This window comes from Diceros bicornis, chromosome 29, assembly GCF_020826845.1.
Source record: "Diceros bicornis minor isolate mBicDic1 chromosome 29, mDicBic1.mat.cur, whole genome shotgun sequence".
Lineage (NCBI taxonomy): Eukaryota > Metazoa > Chordata > Mammalia > Perissodactyla > Rhinocerotidae > Diceros > Diceros bicornis.
Window position 1 is genome coordinate 40608345 of NC_080768.1, and position 19769 is coordinate 40628113.

Consider the following 19769-nt stretch of genomic DNA (forward strand, 5'->3'; position numbering starts at 1 on the left):
TTAAAAAGATCATACACCATGATCAAGTGGGATTTATACCAGAGACGCAGGAATGGTTCAACATCCGCAAATCAATCAACGTGATACATCACATCAACAAAACAAAGAATAAAAACCACATGATCGTCTCAATAGACGCAGAGAAGGCATTTGACAAGATACAACATCCATTTATGATAAAAACTCTCAATAAAATGGGAATAGAAGGAAAGTACCTCAACATAATAAAAGCCATATATGACAAACCCACAGCTAAAATCATACTCAACGGGGAAAGACTGAAAGCCATTCCTCTGAGAACAGGAACGAGGCAGGGCTGCCCACTCTCACCACTCCTGTTCAACATAGTACTGGAGGTTTTGGCCAGAGCAATTAGGCAAGAAAAAGGAATAAAAGGAATCCGAATAGGTAACGAAGAAGTGAAACTCTCACTATTTGCAGATGACATGATTGTATATATAGAAAACCCTAAAGAATCTGTTGGAAAACTATTAGAAACAATCAACAACTACAGCAAAGTTGCAGGGTACAAAATCAACCTACAAAAATCAGTTGCATTTCTATATGCTAATAATGAACTAACAGAAAGAGAGCTCAAAAAGATAATACCATTTACAATTGCATCAAAAAGAATAAAATACCTAGGAATAAATCCTACCAAGGAGGTGAAGGACCTATACAATGAGAACTACAAGACATTATTGAGAGAAATCCACGACGACATAAAGAAATGGAAAGATATCCCATGCACGTGGATTGCAAGAATAAACATAGTTAAAATGTCTATATTACCTAAAGCAATCTACATATTCAATGCAATCCCAATCAGAATCCCAATGACATTCTTCACAGAAATAGAAAAAAGAATACTAAAATTTATATGGGGCAACAAAAGACCCCGAATAGCTAAAGAAATCCTAAAGAAAAAGAACAAAGCAGGAGGCATCACAATTCCTGACTTCAAAACATACTACAAAGCAATAGTAATCAAAACAGCATGGTACTGGTACAAAAACAGACACACAGATCAATGGAACAGAATTGAAAGCCCAGAAATAAAACCACACATATACGGACAGCTAATTTTCGACAAAGGTGCTAAGAACATGCAATGGAGAAAGGAAAGTCTCTTCAATAAATGGTGTTGGGAAAACTGGACAGCCACATGCAAAAGAATGAAAGTGGACCATGTGCTATCTCCATTCACAAAAATTAACTCAAAATGGATCAAAGACCTGAAGGTGAGACCTGAAACTATAAAACTCATAGAAGAAAATATAGGCAACACACTATTTGACATTGGTTTTAAAGGAATCTTTTCAGATGACATGCCTACCCAGACTAGGGAAACTAAAGAAAAAATAAACAAGTGGGACTTTATCAGATTAAAGAGCTTTTATAAGACAAATGAAACCAGAATCAAGATGAACAAACAACCAACCAGCTGGGAGAGAATATTTGGAAAACATACATCTGACAAGGGGTTGATCTCCATAATATATAAAGAACTCACACAATTGAACAACAAAAAAACAAACAACCCGATCAAAAAATGGGCAGAGGAAATGAACAGACACTTCTCCAAGGAAGATATACAGATGGCCAATAGGCACATGAAAAGATGCTCAACATCACTAATCATCAGGGAAATGCAAATCAAAACAACACTAAGATACCACCTCACGCCCGTTAGAATGGCTATAATCACCAAGACAAAAAACAACAAATGTTGGAGAGGATGTGGAGAAACAGGAACCCTCATACACAGCTGGTGGGAATGCAAATTGGTGCAGCCTCTATGGAAAACGGTATGGAGATTCCTCAAAGACTTAAAAATAGAGATGCCCTATGATCCAGCCATCCCACTACTGGGAATCTATCCAACGCACCTGAAATCAACAATCCAAAGAGGCTTATGCACCCCTATGTTCATTGCAGCATTATTCACCATAGCCAAGAAGTGGAAGCAACCTAAGTGTCCCTTGACTGACGATTGGATTAAGAAAATGTGGTTATATATACAATGGAATACTACTCAGCCATAAAAAAAGACAAAATCGTCCCATTTGCAACAACATGGATGGGCCTGGAGTGTATTATGTTAAGTGAAATAAGCCAGAAAGAGAAAGACAAACACTGTATGATCTCACTCATATGTGGAATATAAACCAACACATGGACAGAGAAAACTGGACTGTGGTTACCAGGGCAGTGGGGGTGGGGGGTGGGGGGTGGGCACAAGGGGTGAAGGGAGTCATATATGTGGTGATGGACAAACAAAAATGTACAACCCAAAATTTCACAATGTTAGAAACCATTAAAACATCAATAAAAAAAAAAAAAAATGGAGGAGGATTGGTGGATGTTACCTCAGGGCTGATCTTCCTCAAAAAAAAATTAATTACTGTAACTTTTTTATTTTAGACACTTTTTAAACTTTTTGACTCTTGTGATAACACTTAGCTTAAAACACCAACACATTGTATAGCTGTACAAAAATCTTTTCTTTCTTCATATCTTTATTCTATAAGTTATTTTAAAATTTTTTAATTTTGTTTTTACTTTTTAAACTTTTTCCTTAAAAACTAAGACACAAACACACACACTAGCCCAGGCTTACACAGGGTCAGGATCGTCAGTATCACTGTCTTCTATCTTCATATCTTATCCCACTGGAAGGTCTTCAGGGGCAATAACACGTATGGAGCTGTCATCTCCTATGATAACAAGGCCTTCTTCTGGAACGCCTCCTGAAGGACCTGCCTGAGGCTCTCCTTGACGAGGTGTCACTCTTTTCAGAAATATGTCCATGGTAGTTTGTTTGGTCTGTTTCTTTTGTCATCACAGATTTGCTTGTAAGCAGATAATGAAAACCTTTTGGTGTTCGGGTCCATGTTTTCAAATGTTTTAAGGAGCTTGTTGAGGTCTGCAAAAGCTTCTGCTAAACCCTTCACTGTGAATTTTCTTGGGGGTTCTTCTTTTCCTTCTCCTACAGTTTCCTTCTCTCTTGCCTCTTCTTCAGCTGTGCATTCCTGCTCCAGTTCCAACAGCTCCTCGTAAGTCAATTCCTCAGGAAGCACCTCTAGGAGCTCCTCAACGTCATCCTCATCCACACCCAGGTAAAGTTGTTTACCACCTCAACCACAGCCTTGTTGATTTTTGCCACCTCCTTATCCTTGGCAAATCCTTTGAAGTCATAGGTGAACCTCTTGAGTGTCTTCTTCCAGATGCCATTCATACACTCCTTGGTGACATCACCCCAAGCCCAAGCAAAGTTCTTGATGCAGTCATAGATGTTGTAATCCTTCCAGAATTGCTTCAGTGTCTTCCTCAGTTGTAGCAATAGCCTGGGCAAAGGTCCTCCTCAGGTAGTAGGCCTTAAAAGCAGCCATAACTCTTTGATCCATTGGTTGGATCAAAGAAGTGGTGTTTGAAGGGAGAAACACCACTTTGATATTGGGATGAAGATCACCAATAAAAGAAGGATGTCCAGGAGCATTATCAACAATAAGCAAAATCTTGAAAGGTATGTTATTCTCCAAAGAGTACTTCTCCAGGTTGCTGGCAGAGCAATTCAGGAGGGCGTCTTGGAAGAGGAGCTGGGTCATCCATGACTTCTTATTGCTCCTGTAGTAACTGGCAGTGTGTGCTTACTGATATGCTTGAAGGCCCTGGGGTCTCACTGTGCCAGATCACAAAGGGTTTCAATTTGTAGCCTGCAACACTGCCCCCAAGCAGGACTGTTATCCTGTCCTTAAAAGCCTTGAAACCTGGCATTGACTTGATATCTTTATGGATGAAAGTCCTTTCAAGCATCCGTTTCAACGGATGAATAACAATTCTTGAACTGTTTAAACTACCCAGAGCTAGCAGTAAATTCAACATTGTAGTCGGGTCCAGCCTTTTCTTTCAACATTGCAAACAAACTTTTGCTTTGGCTATGATTGCCATGGTGCTGAGAGGCATATGCTTCTGTGTCTGGTCTTCAATGCAGGTCATTAGAAATTTCTCCATGTCTAATATGGGCCCTTGTTAGTCTTGTGGCCTTCAATGAAGCAGATCCTTCAACAGCTTCTGTCGCTTTGTTCTTGTCCTTCAAGATCATAGCTGTGGTGGAATGGGACATGCCTGACTGGTGAGGAATAACTAACACTGATTTCCACCTTCATAGTCCTTAATCACTTTTAATTTTGTTTCCAGATCAATCACTCGATATGGCCTCTTACTGGCAACATTAGCAGTGGATTTTGTACAATAAGGGGCCATGATGAACAAAACAACGTGAGATTAAATCAAGCACAAGAGAAAATGATGCAATCAAGAGATGCGATAAACACAAGATGTGTATGAGGCTGCTGCCAGCATGACACGGCATACTGTTTTACAGTAGACTTTTTTGAAAGTTTTTGAAAGAGTACACTCTAAAATAACAGTAAAAAGTATAGTAAATACATAAACCAGTAACAGAGTCATTTATCATCATTAGCAAGTATCATGTAGTGTACATAATTGTATGTGCTATACTTTTACATGATAGCAGCGCAGTAGGTTTGTTTACACAAGCATCACTACAAACTCGTGAGTAATGTGTTGCATTATGATGTTATGATGGTTACGACGGCACTAGGCAATAAGAATTTTTCAGCTCCATTATAACCTTATGGGACCACCGTCGTATTTGCAGTCCATCATTGACCGAAACGTCATTATGCAGCGCATGACTGTATTCCAAAAGTTTAGTCTATCTCAGCTAATAAAACTTGGCCACACTTCAAGCTCTCTGCCAAGATTTTTTACTAATCATGGGGAGTGCTATTAACGCTAAGTCCACTAATGGTTACTAGTCACTGAAGGCCTATTATGACCAGGCACAGTGTTAGCGACTGAGTATTATTTTTACTCCTTGCAACATCTCTGAGAGATAGGCAACATAATGCCCAATTTTCAGATGAAGAAAGTGAATTTCAGAGGCATTGTGTAGCTTACACCCAGCTGGCTTGTGCTCAAGTTTATGCTGTTTCCACTACGGCAACATTGTAACGATAGGGAAAGGAGTTGTAGGTCAACAGATTTCTTATGCTTATTACTTGGCAAAGTAATGAATACTGTAGGTTTCACAATTGCTACTTACCATACTCTGCTCATTTTTTAAATTTTAATATAAAAGGATATGTAGCTGCTCTGAATCTAAAAGAGAATAGTATGGTAACCAGGTCCTCTATTTACGTTAGAACTGTTCCAACAGGTTTTGCATACGTCTGTCTGTTCAAAAGTCCAAGATGACTTTGAAGGGCTCAGGCTTGCAGACTCTGAATACATTTCCACTATTAGCAATGTGAGCTTTAAAACCAGGCTCACTCTCCTTTCCTCACTGATAGAAGATCTGTGGGGCATCATTTTGCACGAAGGATCAGTTTCTTCTATGTTGAAAATTAGGAGGCAGGGAACCCTCCTCCCAGATACCTCCTCAGGCACTGCAGATAATGCTCTAGAGACACTCACCCCCTCCCAGCCTCTCCGCCCGCCTGTCTCAGCAGGACCTGGACCTGTGCAGCCAGAGGGCTTTGAGAGGGATTTGTCAGCAGCCCCTGCACCATGCTCAGCCTCTAAGCTCCTGAGCAAACTGTTAGTTGTCTCCTCCATTAGCACCTGAATTAATAGGCATCTGACACTGCTCTGCCAACCCACAGATTCCAAAGTGTCGTCTACTTTGTCAAATGTTTTTCCCCCATCACTTGCCTATTACTGTCAACTGCATGGGTACAACACTTGAAATATAGTGCATGAGTTATTCTTTGTCCCTTAGAATTATTCCTTCAGCTGAAGTATTCATCTCATACACACATACAACACTGCTTTCTCACAACTTGCTTTTTTTATCTTAATTTTTTTTCTATCATTGTCATATGCTTTTTCTTACTAGTACTTTCAACATGCTCACTGCTTTTTCACTTATCAGATATGATGGGGTTATTAATATTCTTGAAATAACTCAAAACCAACCACTGACACGTGAACCAGACAATGAAAAGGACATGAGGCCGGGGACCAAAGGGACCACTGTGACCATCAGCACCATCAACTGGTGTCAGTCAGAGCTGACATCCTTTCTTTGAAGTTTTAGGTTTTGTTTTTAGTATAGCAAAGCTCACAAGTTGGTCTTAAGTGGAAGAGTTAGCATAAATAATTGATTAGTTTAACAACCACCCCAAAGATCAATACTTCTATTCAAGTACTTCTTATGTCTAAAACATATTGTAAACTCTAAAACCATTAACAAATACTAAGAACCACATTTATAAAAATTCTAATTTTCAAGGTGAACCAAGATTTGCCATTATTCCGAAGTGTTAAAATAACAAGAGCTTAATTAAGACTTGTATAAAGCAGGCTCATTCAGATACACTTACATATTCTACAAATGCATGAAATACACAATGTACAAGGTAACAGAATGAAAACAGTGTGATCCAAAGAGATTTCCTTTATCAAAACACAGCCAGATTAGTGGCTCAAAAGTGATCATTCATGACTCCAATACCAGAGGGAGATGACCTAAGGAACACTGTTGCCACTCGGAGCATCCCAGAGTGAGGAGGAAGAGCTTCCTGGAGAGGGTACCATGCCCTCTCCGAAGCTCCCACACAGTGCTGTGTTCCAGGGAACACACTCTCTAGTTATTCCTAAGTGTGACACAAGAAAGGGAGGGAAACTACCCACCTACCTGCACAATTTTTGCTTACAAAGCACTTTCAAGTCCAACACATCATTTACCTTCTTATCAACCCCATAAGGGTGCCAAAGCAGCTACCATCTGTTTACCAAAGAGGTAAAGTGACCTGTTAATAGGCAGGAAAGCAGGGACTGGAACCCATGTGCTCTCTGTTTCTACAGCTTGCTCTTTCTGTGGGGGACCCGGAGAGAACACACGTCTGCTCTCACGCGTGGAAGACATGCAGTCACCTCCCACCTGCTACCTTGCAGAGACTTCTGCTGCAACGTTACAGGCAGAGTACAAGCAATCTTATCTGCTTCATATTTACTCTATTTAAAAATACAAACTGCCTCGAAATATTTATTGACCAAAACAATAAAGCCAGTCACATGAATGTTTTGGTTTCCCAGAGCATATAAAAATTATGTTTATACTATATTGTAGTCTATTAAGTGTGCAACAGCATTATGTCTAAAAAAACAGTGTACATACGTCAATAATAAAAAAATGCTAACCATCACTGAGCCTTCAGTGACCTGTAATCTTTTTGCTGGTGGAGGGTCTTGCCTTGATGTTGATGGCTGCTGACTGATCAGGGTGGTGGCTGCTGAAGGCAGGGGGGGGCCCTGGCAATTGCTTAAAATGAGACAACAATGAGGTTTGCCTCATCGACTGACTCTTCCTTTCACGAACGATTTCTCTGTAGCATGGGATGCTGTCTGGTAGCGTTTTACTGACAGAACTTCTTTCAAAACTGGAGTCAGTCTTCTCAAACCCTGCCGCTGCTTTATGCACTAAGGTTATGTCATATTCTAAATCCTTTGTTGTCATTTCAACAGTCTTCACAGCAGCTTCACCAGGAGCAGCTTCCATCTCAAGAAACCACTTTCTTTGCTGAAACCACTTCCTTTGCTCATCCATAAGAAGCAATTCCTCATCTGTTAAAGATTCATCATGAGATTGCAGCAGTTCAGTCACATCTTCAGGCTCCACGTCTAATTCTAGTTCTCTCGCTGTCTCCACCACACCTGCAGTTACTCCCTCCATGGAAGTCCTGAACCCCTCAAAGTCATCCATGAGGGCTGGAATCAACTTCTTCCAAACTCCTGTTATTGCTGATATTTTGACTTCTTTCCACGAATCACGAATGTTCTTAACAGCATCTAGAATGGAGAATCCTTTCCAGATTTCTTCGGATGTTGTCTTAGCAGGTATGAAAACAACATTAATCTCACTGTATATCTGCATCAGAGCTCCAGGTGACCAGGTGCATTGTCAATGGGCAGTAATATTTTGAAAGGAATCTTTTTCTGAGCAGTAGGTCTCAACAGCGGGCTTAAAATATTCAGTAAACCATGTTATAAACAGATGTGCTGTCCCCCAGGCTTTGTTATTCCATTTGCAGAGCACAGGCAGAGTAGATTTAGCATAATTTTAAGGGCCCTAGGATCTTCAGAATGGTAAATGAGCACTGGCTTCAACTTAAAGTCACCAACTGCATTAGCCCCTACGAGAGAGTCAGCCTGTCCTTTGAAGCTTTGAAGCCAGACATGGACTTCTCTCTAGCTACGAAAGTCCTAGATGGCATCTTCTTCCAATAGAAGGCTGTTTTGCCCACATTGAAAATCTGTTGTTTAGTGTAGCCACCTTCATTAATTATCTTAGTTAGATTTGGATAACATGTGCAGCGTCCACATCAGCACTTGCTGCTTCACCTCGCCCTTTTATGTTATGGAGACGGCTTCCTTCCTTAAACCTCATGAACCAGCCTCTGCTAGCTTCAAACTTTTCTTCTGCAGCTTCCTCACCTTTCTCAGCCTTTACAGAATTGAGGAGAGTTAGGGCCCTGCTCTAGATTAGACTTTGGCTTAAGGGAATGTTGTGGCTGATTTGTTCTTCTATCCAGACCACTAAACATTTCTCCACATCAGCAATAAGGCTGTTTCACTTTCTTATCATTCGTGTGTTCCCTGGAGTAGCACTTTTAATTTCCTTCAAGAACTTTTCCTTTGCATTCACAGCTTGGCTACCTGTTTGGCACAGGAGGCCTAGCTTTGGGCCTCTCTTGTCTTTCGACACACCTTCCTCACTAAGCTTAATCATTTCTAGCTTTTGATTAAAGTGAGAGACATGAGATTCTTTCACTTGAATACTTAGAGGCCACTGTAGGGTTATAAATTGGCCTAATTTCAATATTGTTGTGTCTCCGGGAATAGGGAGGCCTGAGGAGAGGGAGAGAGGTGGGGAAACAGCCGGTGGTGGAACAGTCAGAACACACGCAACATTTATCCATTAAGTTTGCCATCTTATGGGTGTGCAGTTCTTGGTGCCCCAAATCAATTACAATAGTAACATCAGAGATCACTGACCACAGATCACCATAAAAAACATAATACTAATGAAAACATTTGAAACATTGTGAGAACTACCAAAATGTGACACAGAGACACAAAGTAAGCAAATGCTGTTGGAACAATGGCTCCAACAGACTTGCTCAACATACAGTGGCCACAAACTTTCAATTTGTGAAAAAGACAGTATCTGTGAAGCACAATAAAGTGAAGCACAATAAAACAAGGTATGCCTGTATGTATGATTACTGTTAAACTCAGAAGTAGGGCAAGTCAAATCTACATAAGCAATTGGGTTACCAAAAGATGCTGCTAGCAATATTGATATTACATGATTCAAATTATATTTCCCCTAGAGACTATGTGTCATATGAGGATTACTCTAATTATATTCACTTTTATGAAAAATGGTTCATTCTGGCTTCTAACTTAATATTCACTCTGTTTAAAAGTAGGACTATGTAATCAAATGCCAAGCACATTTAATTCCAAATAAACCTCCAAATAAACCAAAATAAACAAACAAAATAAAAGCTCCAATAAACAGAACATTTCTAACACTCAATTTTTATGGTGAAGATGAAAATGATGAATTAATGGGCTAAAATCAAGAGTTTACTTTTGAAAACAAACTACTAGGTTAAGTATTTACTCATCCAGCTCTCACACCACTTAAGTCCATGGTATTCCTTACCAGACTGGCAGTCAGAACGATAACCTCCATGAGGGCAAAGAGCAGGCCAGCTTATGTACCGACACTGGAGCCTCGGCACACAGAACAGTGGCTGCACCTAATGAGGCCTCAGGACATACCTGGAGAATGCATGAACACACTTGCCAGTCCTCACGTTCTCACTCATTAAAAGATGTTCAGTCTAGTTTTAATACTAATCAGGATACACTGGATTCAAATTCTCTGTAAATTGATGGCCTGTAACTCACTCATTTTGCTAACCAGGTCTCTGGAATAATCAGATCATCCTATTCCCAGCCATTTTAAATAAAAAGGGAATTTCATACCATTAAGCTTTTGAGCATACTTGGATTTAGCTTTTCTTTCTAAAATAAGAGGAGAGGCAGAATGGAACGGTGCTTTGATAAAGTTACAAAGAATAATAATATAGAGAGAGTGGAGATATTTTCCTAAGGCAAACTAGACTAACAAGATGAAAAACAGGACAACCAATTTTACTGCTGAAAATATGGTCCATGGTCCCTGTGGAGTGATTTTCCTGGAACATGAGTTAGGACAACGGAGACCCTAGGGAATCTTTTCCCCATTTCTCTAACATTGTTCCTAGCAAAATCTATGCACAGAGACTACTGGATATCCTGACTTAACAGAACAGCAGACTCTAACAGGGTGTGTAATTTTACGGCACATCTTTAAATAGTACATTGTCTTTAGTGTCTGAGTTTATTTTGAGCATACTAGAGCACTGAACTGTCACACTGGGAACATCTGTCCACTTTCATAGCACCTTCCCTCTACAAGCCCTCAAAGCGAGGTGCAAACAGCAGAACTGGGCAGTAACCTCCTCAGAAAGTGCAATAACGCAGCACTGGTAAGGGCTGTTAGGGGAAAGCACTTCAGACATGAAAGAGTTTCCAAGTCCGCTCTTACGTTCTCACCAGGGAGACACATGATCCACGAAAAAGAAAAAGACAAGCAAGGGAAATCAAGTAATTGTTAAATATAAAGTGCAAGTATAAAGTAATAAAGGATCATTAAGAAAATATTCAAAGAGTCTTAAAAATACGATTGATTTGGGAAGTCCTGATGCAACAGAAAACAGGAATCTAACCATAAATAATGACAGAAAATCATATTTATACCATACATAATACTTTACAAAAGACTTTTATGTATATTATTTCGCTTGATTCTCACATCCCAGCCAGTGGTATGTGGCTACTGTGACCTTCATTTTTAAGATGAGGAAACTGAGCCCCAGAGGTTAAGTGACTGACTCTCCGTGGTGACAGGACCCCCGTCTCCTGACTCCCGAGTCTGTGTTTTTCTTCCCAGCACACGACTTCTAGTGAGTTGGATAAGTGAATTACTGCAAAACGTCACTTGCCATCATGCAAAATTAAACTGCGTTACCAACTGCATAATGTACAACCCTCGAGACTAGAAATATGTTTCTGTTGTAATTTACTTTATATTAAGCTTTTTATATAACATTGTTTTTAGCTTAAATGGTTTTTAAGGCCCCTAGAATTCTGTGATCCCATCTTATATAAAATTTTATTCTACAAAGTACCATGAAATTCTACTACAGTTACATGGAAACTACTTCGGTAATTGTGTAACTCTCTCATTATGGCTCTACTCTTGAATTAATAAGATGAGCACAATTAATTCCTCGTCTATTTTTACCTGGTATACCCAATACTGTATTTCTCACAAAAATAATATTGAAATGCTTCCTTCATGTATACTAGAAAGGAATATACATCAAAGGATATAATTACTGGCATGGGGTTATTCCTCTTTTTTCTTCATACCCATATCAGTCCTCAAAATTCTAGCTTGCATTTCAGGAATACATTTTCCCATTCTGTTTACAGCAGGGCTCCTTATTACAAGGTGAACCCGGCTCTCTTTCAGGGGTTGGCAATATGGCTGTCTGCAGACAAGGGCCAGGCAACCCCAAGATGGTCCCACCAGGCCTGGCACAGGGCGTCCACGCGGGTGGGGTGCAGACTTCTCCACCTGCCCGCTCACAAGGCATCAGTACTCACTGCTGATTCAACCACGTAAGGAGCTTTTCTCAAATGCTGCTTTCCACACTTTACAGAAAGCTCAAGCCACAAAACCCCCCAAATTTGGTTGCTATGCTGTAGCACCTGGATGAACAAGGGTCCAGAAAAACAATCCAGCGTATTCTTTTCTATTCTTTCAAAGAAGTGGTCTGACCTTAGTATCCTGCTTCTGAATCCCTCCTTTATAGAGGCAAACAACCAAAATCTGGTTTTAGAGGACTGCTGATTTCCGAGCAGACACAAGCTTACCTTTGGTTTGGAAGGGATATACGAAAAAGGAAAGCCTAAGTGGAGTCTTTCACTATGTCTGAAAATCATTTACAGGTTGCTCCTTCACTGCTATCTACTAATGGGAACACAATGCTATGAGTTAGAATAACACTGAAAAATACAACTGGAAACCACCATAGTTTCAATGTCAAGTTTACAATCAAAATGTACATTTTGGTGGCGTGTTTTTGTTATCAGCCGCTTTGGTGAAATGACAGATTTAAAAGCAGGTATCAGGGCCTTGAGGCAGTGTGGAAAATGTGTGTGTGAGTTGTGTGTGTGTGCGCACATATGCACGGTAGTGGTGGAGAGGCAAGAGGTCTCATCTCTAACTCCATTTGGTTAAGGGAGATATGAAGGGGAAAGATCTTGCTTAAGGCTTTTTAATCTGCTAGTCTCAAGGCCTCTTTTTTTGGGGGAAAGTTTGAATCCAGATGTTTGCATTCTAATTTTTTTAATCTCCTGTTTTTCAGTGTGATCCACTCTTAAGGCCATTTCTGTAGAAATAACTAGTAATTCTCCAGAGATAAAATCTAAAAGTGAGCAGATCTAGTTTTATTCAAAGTCCCCTCTGGGGCAAGGACAGTCAGTCCACTGATTAATGAGTTCCCAATCTACAAATTACATATAAGTAGAGAAACACAAAGAGGCTTATCTCTGAATTAGCACACTCTGGCATTCTCCCACCACACTCAGGACTGTTCTGTTCTCTCCCAGGTTCTCTTGCAAGAGATGGGGGACAAGTGACTGCACCCAGAGGGCTGTCCACACGGGGGTCCCTAAGGATCTCCGCTCAGCCACGGGGGACTCGCAATGCTAAGCCAGACTCCCCCAGGGAGGGTGAGTCTGCTCACACGGCGCATCACTGTCATTTTCTCCGGCTCCTCTTGACTCCCTATCAGACTTGTCTTGGCCTGGGAATGGCACTTGCTTCCCGACCTGCATGTCTCGACCTGGCTGGGTGACAACTAAACCCTGATACACTTACCATCACCTCCAGTTCAGTGACAGGCACCCAGCAACCCTGAGTGTCTGCTGTGATCCACTGAGAACCACACTCTCACTAAATATTAAGCAGAGCATCACTTCTGAGTTTCCCAAAAGCTGCCACCCCTGCCAAAAACAAGGACAGGGCAGGTATTCTGCAGAGGGCAACTGCTTTTCAGAATAAAAACCACACACTCAGCTCCAGTCTAGGCATTACTTCAGCCTCCTCCTCAGACTGCACAAACCACTGAGCCTCCCTTCGCCTCCACCTCTTCATCAGAAAAATGGAAAGGACCAAGGCTGGGCTCGTGATAAGAAGAACATCTCATAATTAAAGGACTTTAGGGGACAATTCTTGCTGTTTCCATCGATGATGATGAGCAAGCATCCTCACGTTCATAAGCTTTCTCAGCTTCCCTTGTAAAGAAACAAGGGAAATTTGCTAGTTTAATCCCCGTTTTATAGAGGGAATTGATTTATTACAGGATAATGCCCCAAGTCACCGAGCTGCCTCTAAGGACTGAGACCTCCATTCCCAGACTAGAGGTCTTCTACTGGTTTCAAGGTATCAGGTACTTAATTGGGTAGCCTTACTTTTGGCTATCTATTTGGTAAAATGAAAATTTAAATCAACATAAATATATTCTTTAGAAAAATCTTTTGTAAAGATTATCTGGAGTGTGTAGAAAGATGCTTTGAGACTGGACCCCAAGTTTTCTAAACCCTGAATCAGGGATCAAACAATTCTTCTCAAAACCCCCAGATTTGCTTCTTGTGGCTCTAAGGGCGAAGCAGAATTCTTCACCCTAAGAGTTGGAGCAAATCTTTCATTGTTCTCGAAGAGATCTCCTTGGAAGAAGCCATCTGCTAACAAGGAGATAAAATAATCATTGTTATGCTGGCATAAAATAATCCAAATGCAGACCTACAGATTGGGCTGTTCAGTGTTCTGGTTCCATGGAGGGAAGGGTACAGCTCTCTACATTTTCTGTATGAGAAGATTAGCTGTTTGCCAGGTGGGCCAAGAGATACAGTTTGAGTCTGGGGGTGGAAGGCTGTGGTGAACAGCTCAGGACAGGATTGCCAGGGGACTGAGGAAGACATAATTTGTACTTTATTTCCAGAAATGAGTCTGGGTTTCACCTCGACCCTGTGCTACTGCGCTTGGACCTCACACACTTGCCTACTTGCGCTTCAATATGCAAAAGTCCAGACCTTGTGGGGTGGCTTCTCGGCTGAAACCATGTGGAAACCCTGCTTAACAGTCATAGGGAAGAGAGGAAACGTTCCACTTTGGGTTGTGCAGGTGCCCGTGTTATTTAGGATCATGAGTGTTTACAGCTGGAAGGAAACTTACAAGGAATCATCTCAGCAAACAGATTCCACCTCCACAGCTAACTCCCATGACTGAGAATGGCTGCCGGGGACACCTGTGCACAGGGCGGAGGGCACACCCTGGCTCAGCAGGAAGGAGTGCTGTCATTGATTAGTGATGTCTGCCCCAGGGGCGGGCGTGGGAATTATCTGCATGTGCTCTGTGGCTACTAAACCTTTTAAAAATATAAACGATACTTTTATCAATTAATCCTTTTAGAGATAAGGAAAATGAAGTCCTAGAGACAGGGTCAGAATGAAAACTCAGTTCTTTCGACTACATTTTACCATATTCACTCTCATTATACTACCATAGCTCAAAAACCCACCACAAGTCCACAATCCCTTATCAACAATTCTGAAATCCAAAAGCTCTGAACGTATATAACTCATATTGAGGGGAAACCTGATTTGAATGAAGATGAGGCTATTTACAGTATTTATAGCAACTGATTACAGAGTCCTGCCCCAAACCTTGCTGGGAACATTGTATATTACATAGCACATGCACAGCATTTCTTTTATAAAATCTGAAACCTGAAACATATCTGGCCCAGAGGTTTTGGATAAGAGGTAGCAGGCCTGTACAACTGAGCCCATCGCCTACAGAAGTGAGCTTGGCAGAACGGCCCCCCAAATGAACATAGCCTAATCCTGGAACTTGTGAATATGTTACGTGACACAGCAAAAGGAACTCTGCAGATGTCCTGTATAATCTGCGCACCTTAAAATAGGGAGACTATCCTGTCAGCCCCATCTAATCACATGAAGCCCTTAAAAGTAGAGGACTTTCTCCAGGTGGAGTCTAAATTCTAAGCAGGAGAGACACTCAACCGGCTTTTGCTGGAGGGGGGCATGTGGGAAACATGAGAAGCAATGCAGGCAGCCTGCAGGAGCTGACTGCCCCCAGGCTGACAGCCAGGAGGGAAACAGGCCCCTCGCGTGGCTCATCTGGCCAATAATCTGAAAAAGCTAGGAAGCGATTCTTTCCCAAAGCTTCCAGATAAGAATCCGTCTAAGTTGACACTGTGATTTCTGCCTTGCAAGACCCTAAATAGAGGACCTAGCCAAGCCATGTCAGAATTCTGACCTAAGGAGCCGAGAGACAACAGATGAGTATATTTTAAGCCATTAAGTTTACAGTAATTTGCTGTGGCAGCAACAGAAAATGGATACACAGGCCAAGTCTGATTCCTCTTCATAACGTGGCCTCTCAGCCCCTTCTCAAATGAACCTGCCCTGAGTCCCGGCCAAAGCAGTTCATCCCAGTCAGGCTGCTCTCCTCCCCGTGTCCCCACACATGATGCTTGTCACTTTCTTACCACCCATATTTTCCTCACCAGGACTGTAGATTCTTCTTCCCCCCGGCCTCATGCTCACCCCCATCCCTGCCATGCTCAAACCAGCCAAGTGGCCACACCCCACCTGGAACTTGATCATGTCCTGCCTTACCCATGATTTCTAAGGACGTCTCTTCTTTCTTCTAACTCCTAAAAGATGAAGACTTTGTTGTGTGCCTCCCTTGTGGCTCCATAATACCTATCATTACATGTACTGAACCCTTGGTAAATATTTGCTCAGGGAAGGACTGATTCAACCCAACCAGCCCACTGTGCAAGGCTCTCACTGTCACACACAGGAGACGAGGCTTTGAGTGTTTCTAGCTAAACTAACCCCTGGGATTTGTACCAGGACTTGCAGTTTTCCAGGCATTTCCAAATAAATTATCTCAGGTAATCTTTACAAAAAACCATTAGATAAACAGGGCAGGTATTTTTAATTCCCAGTTTTTATAGACGAGAAAACAGAAGCTCCAAAAGGTTTGCCCAGCTAGCCCACGTGATGACCCTGCCCCCCAGACTCCGTGCTTTCACAGCGCAGGGCAGAGACACCACTTGGGAAACCTGAGAAAGAGTGAGAGCAGCACAGCAGAGCTGCGCACTCCAGGCAGCACCACGACGTGACTCAGACTGTTGCGGGCTTCCAGGCAGTCAGACTTCATCGTGTCTGTTTCTCCACCACCTCCCCACCCCTCCTCTCGCTCTTTCTCCACGTTTTCTTCAAGAAAAAGTTCTTCTATTTAATTTTAAAGCCAACAATGTCTGGGTCTAAAGCACTCCTGCTTTAGGGGGGAAAAAAAGCAAAAACTCGAATCCCAACAGTGTGATCACTGAGCTGCAGACGTGAGTGGAGCAGATGACCAGACGGCCAGAGCGCCGGCCTGAGCTAGAGGGCCTGGTCGCAGCCCCAGCTCCGCCTCTGACTCTGGCTTTGCACAAACCACTGCCCTTCATTCCTTCACTTGGAGAGCAAGAACCTGTTTTACATCTCCTACGGTTGTCGTGAGGATCAAGAGACGTAATGAATCTCAGGCTTCTGGTCAGGGCTACACATATGTAAAACGTCAAATTCCTCACCCCAACCACTCTCACTCCAATTACCAGCACTCAGGCAAACCTAAGAACATCCCAGGCTCCTGGCTATGCTCTGAGGATGTACTGTTTTCTTCCCTTTAAGCTGGCTTTGGCATTCTTTTAACCCGATTTCATCTTATTCAAAATATTAGTGGGCAAAGAGGGAGGATGATGAAGAAGTAATTGCGAGATTTACCCCAAGTCCCACACAGGCCCAAAGGGTCCCTCACTACATCTGCCTCAATCCTTTCAGAAGACGAGCACAGCAGAGCTGAAAAAGCCCTGGCCGTCACAAATGCAGAAATCCAGTCTCCTTGTCTTCCTCAGTGCAGACACAAAGCGTCTTTAGTAACTCCAGGCACTGCCTCCTGCAAGTAACTGACTTAGACACGAGCTTCTCCAGTGCTGAATGCACATCCATATTCAGGTTGAATTAAACTTTCACCAACTCTCCACAGCCCTTCAGAGATTTCAGATCACACAGTACGGGTGCTTTCCAAATGGGGCCCATTTTCTGGTGAGAATCTGTCCTGGGAAATTTATTACAAATCTAACAAGACCATTTTACTGTAGTACATCTATAGCTGATTTTCCTTGAACAGTATTTATAATTCTAGAAGATTGATTGCTCTTTAAATCCTTCCACAGTTATTCAGACAAGCATTATGATCACTAATTTCAATAAAAAGTGCTTAAAGATTTCTCTTTTTATAATAAATTTTAGGCTTTGTATAGACAAAGAAATTTTAAAGTCATGACAATATCCTCCTAGATAGTTAAAATTAATGGCTGAAACACGGAAGTCTCGACTGTGCAAACCTGAATTGCATTTTGGAAACATACTGGATGACTCCCAAAGTGCTGGCCTTAGTTTCTCACCAGAGTTCTCGTCTGAAGCAGTAGATCTGGGGAAGATGAATTCTGTTTTAAATATGTCAAAGTTACGATGCGAGTAGGAATTAAAGTAGATATACAAAAATGAGGACTTTCTGTGATTTGGGGGCAAATCACTTAATCTCTGTGAGCATTAGTTCCTTCAACTGTACAAAAGAAATAGCTGCACTACTTCACAGGAGGTTGTGAAATAACCATATGAGAAAAAGCTTCTGAACTTTAAATCAAATTGTATATACTTCATTATTATGTATCAAACCAGCTTCTATCTACCACTACCACCTGGAGTAGCATGAGGAATCCTTGATGTTTCTAAAGTAGGTTCATCTTCTCTACAACCAGCTCCTTCTCCAGATGTTCCTATTTACGCTGATGACACCTCCATTCTCCCAGGCATCCAAGCTTAGAAACTCCTAGAAACCTCACTCCCACCCACCCTGATCCAAGAATGATGAGTCCCTTTCAAAATATAAACCTGATCAGGTCAACCTCTTACTCAAAAATCACTGACAATTTCCAACTGTTCTTGACAAAAGCTTCAAAAGTCGACCCCAGGACGCGGTCCTGTATGGTCCTGCCCACCCCTCACTCCATCATCTCTCCTCTTTCCTGTCTGCACTCCAGCCACACAGCCTTCTTCAATTCCTCCAAAGCCTGTCCCTCCGCTACATAGCCTTTCCCACACCATCCCTTCGCTGGAACCATCTGTCATCACCTCCAGCTCCACGTCCTCTGCAAAGCCATCCTGCACGCCCTCCAGTGCTCAGGCTCTGCTGTAATGGGGGTGCAGAGAGACACAGCCCATCCTGGGGCACTGAGTATCGTTTAAATATGTTATGTGACGTCTCTCTCTGCTTCCTCAACTATAAAGTTCATGAGAGTAGTGATTCCATTTTTACTCCAACGTTGTAATCTCAACGCCTAGCACATAATGGGTACTTTTTAAATGAATGAGTAAATCAATCAATCTTGGGATCTTCTCATCATTATCTACATACATATATTTAAGACCCTGAAAGCATTTTCTCTGACGCAGGGTAAGATGAAAAGCAGAAATGTAAAAACCTTTCACCTATTTTCTCCATATTTCTTGCACCTAAATGTTTCCTTATACCTCGCCCCAATCTCTTTCCATATGACAGTTTGGCAAACATCTAAGAAATGGAAGAGTGCCACTCTCCCTATAATATTTATTATATAGTAAAAGAATAATAAGCATAGTATCTATTTTAATTTCTATTTTAATCTTTCGTCCTACTTTTGAAAGATTTTTTTTCTAGGAAAGTACTGTAATTGAAGCACAAAGACAAGCACGCGTGTTTCATGCTCCTGCAGGAGGTATTGTGGTTGCTGCTCTTCACCTTAGGGGTGTGAGGAAGGGAGGGAGCTGTTTGCAGGGAGTCTGGTATTCAACATGCTGAGTGCAGCACAGGCCTGGGAAAGCGCGGGTGCCTCACGGTAGATGTGAGGGAAGCATGCGGGGCTGACCCGGGACACAAACCAAATTTCACAATTTTATACCTCTAAATATTTGAGCCTCATAGTTGTAGCTCTCATAAAACTTCTTCACATTCCTCATACCAATGAGGCGATCAAATACAACAGTTAAGGAGTGACCTAGGGGTCCTGCAGACCTCGGTTTGAAGCCTGGTTCAGTCTTTTATCAACTCTAAGACCTCGGGCAGACTGAGTAACCATACCCAACCTCAGTTTCCTCACCTGTAAAATGGACAAATACAAACAGCCCCTAGTTCCTAATGTTGTCCTGAGGATTAATGAGGCCCTTAGCAGTGCACTCTGCCACAGAGTAACCCTCCACCCCTGTCAGTTATTTGAGTATCACCACGCCCGTGACGTAGGCAGGACAGGTAACTGTAGCCCCACCGACAGCCTCGCAGAGTCAAGAGCACACACCACTCGCGTCATAGAGCCAGGACCCGAATGGAAGTCAAGCAACCACAGATCCCCTGTTAATTCTTAGCATAGCGAAATTCC

General features: G+C 42.0%; 1 protein-coding gene across 1 annotated transcript in view; it reads right to left on the minus strand.

Moving 5' to 3' along the window:
- Nucleotides 1–19769, minus strand: part of SH2D4A (SH2 domain containing 4A) — a 72228-nt gene that overhangs the window by 32674 nt on the left and 19785 nt on the right. The window lies entirely within an intron of this gene.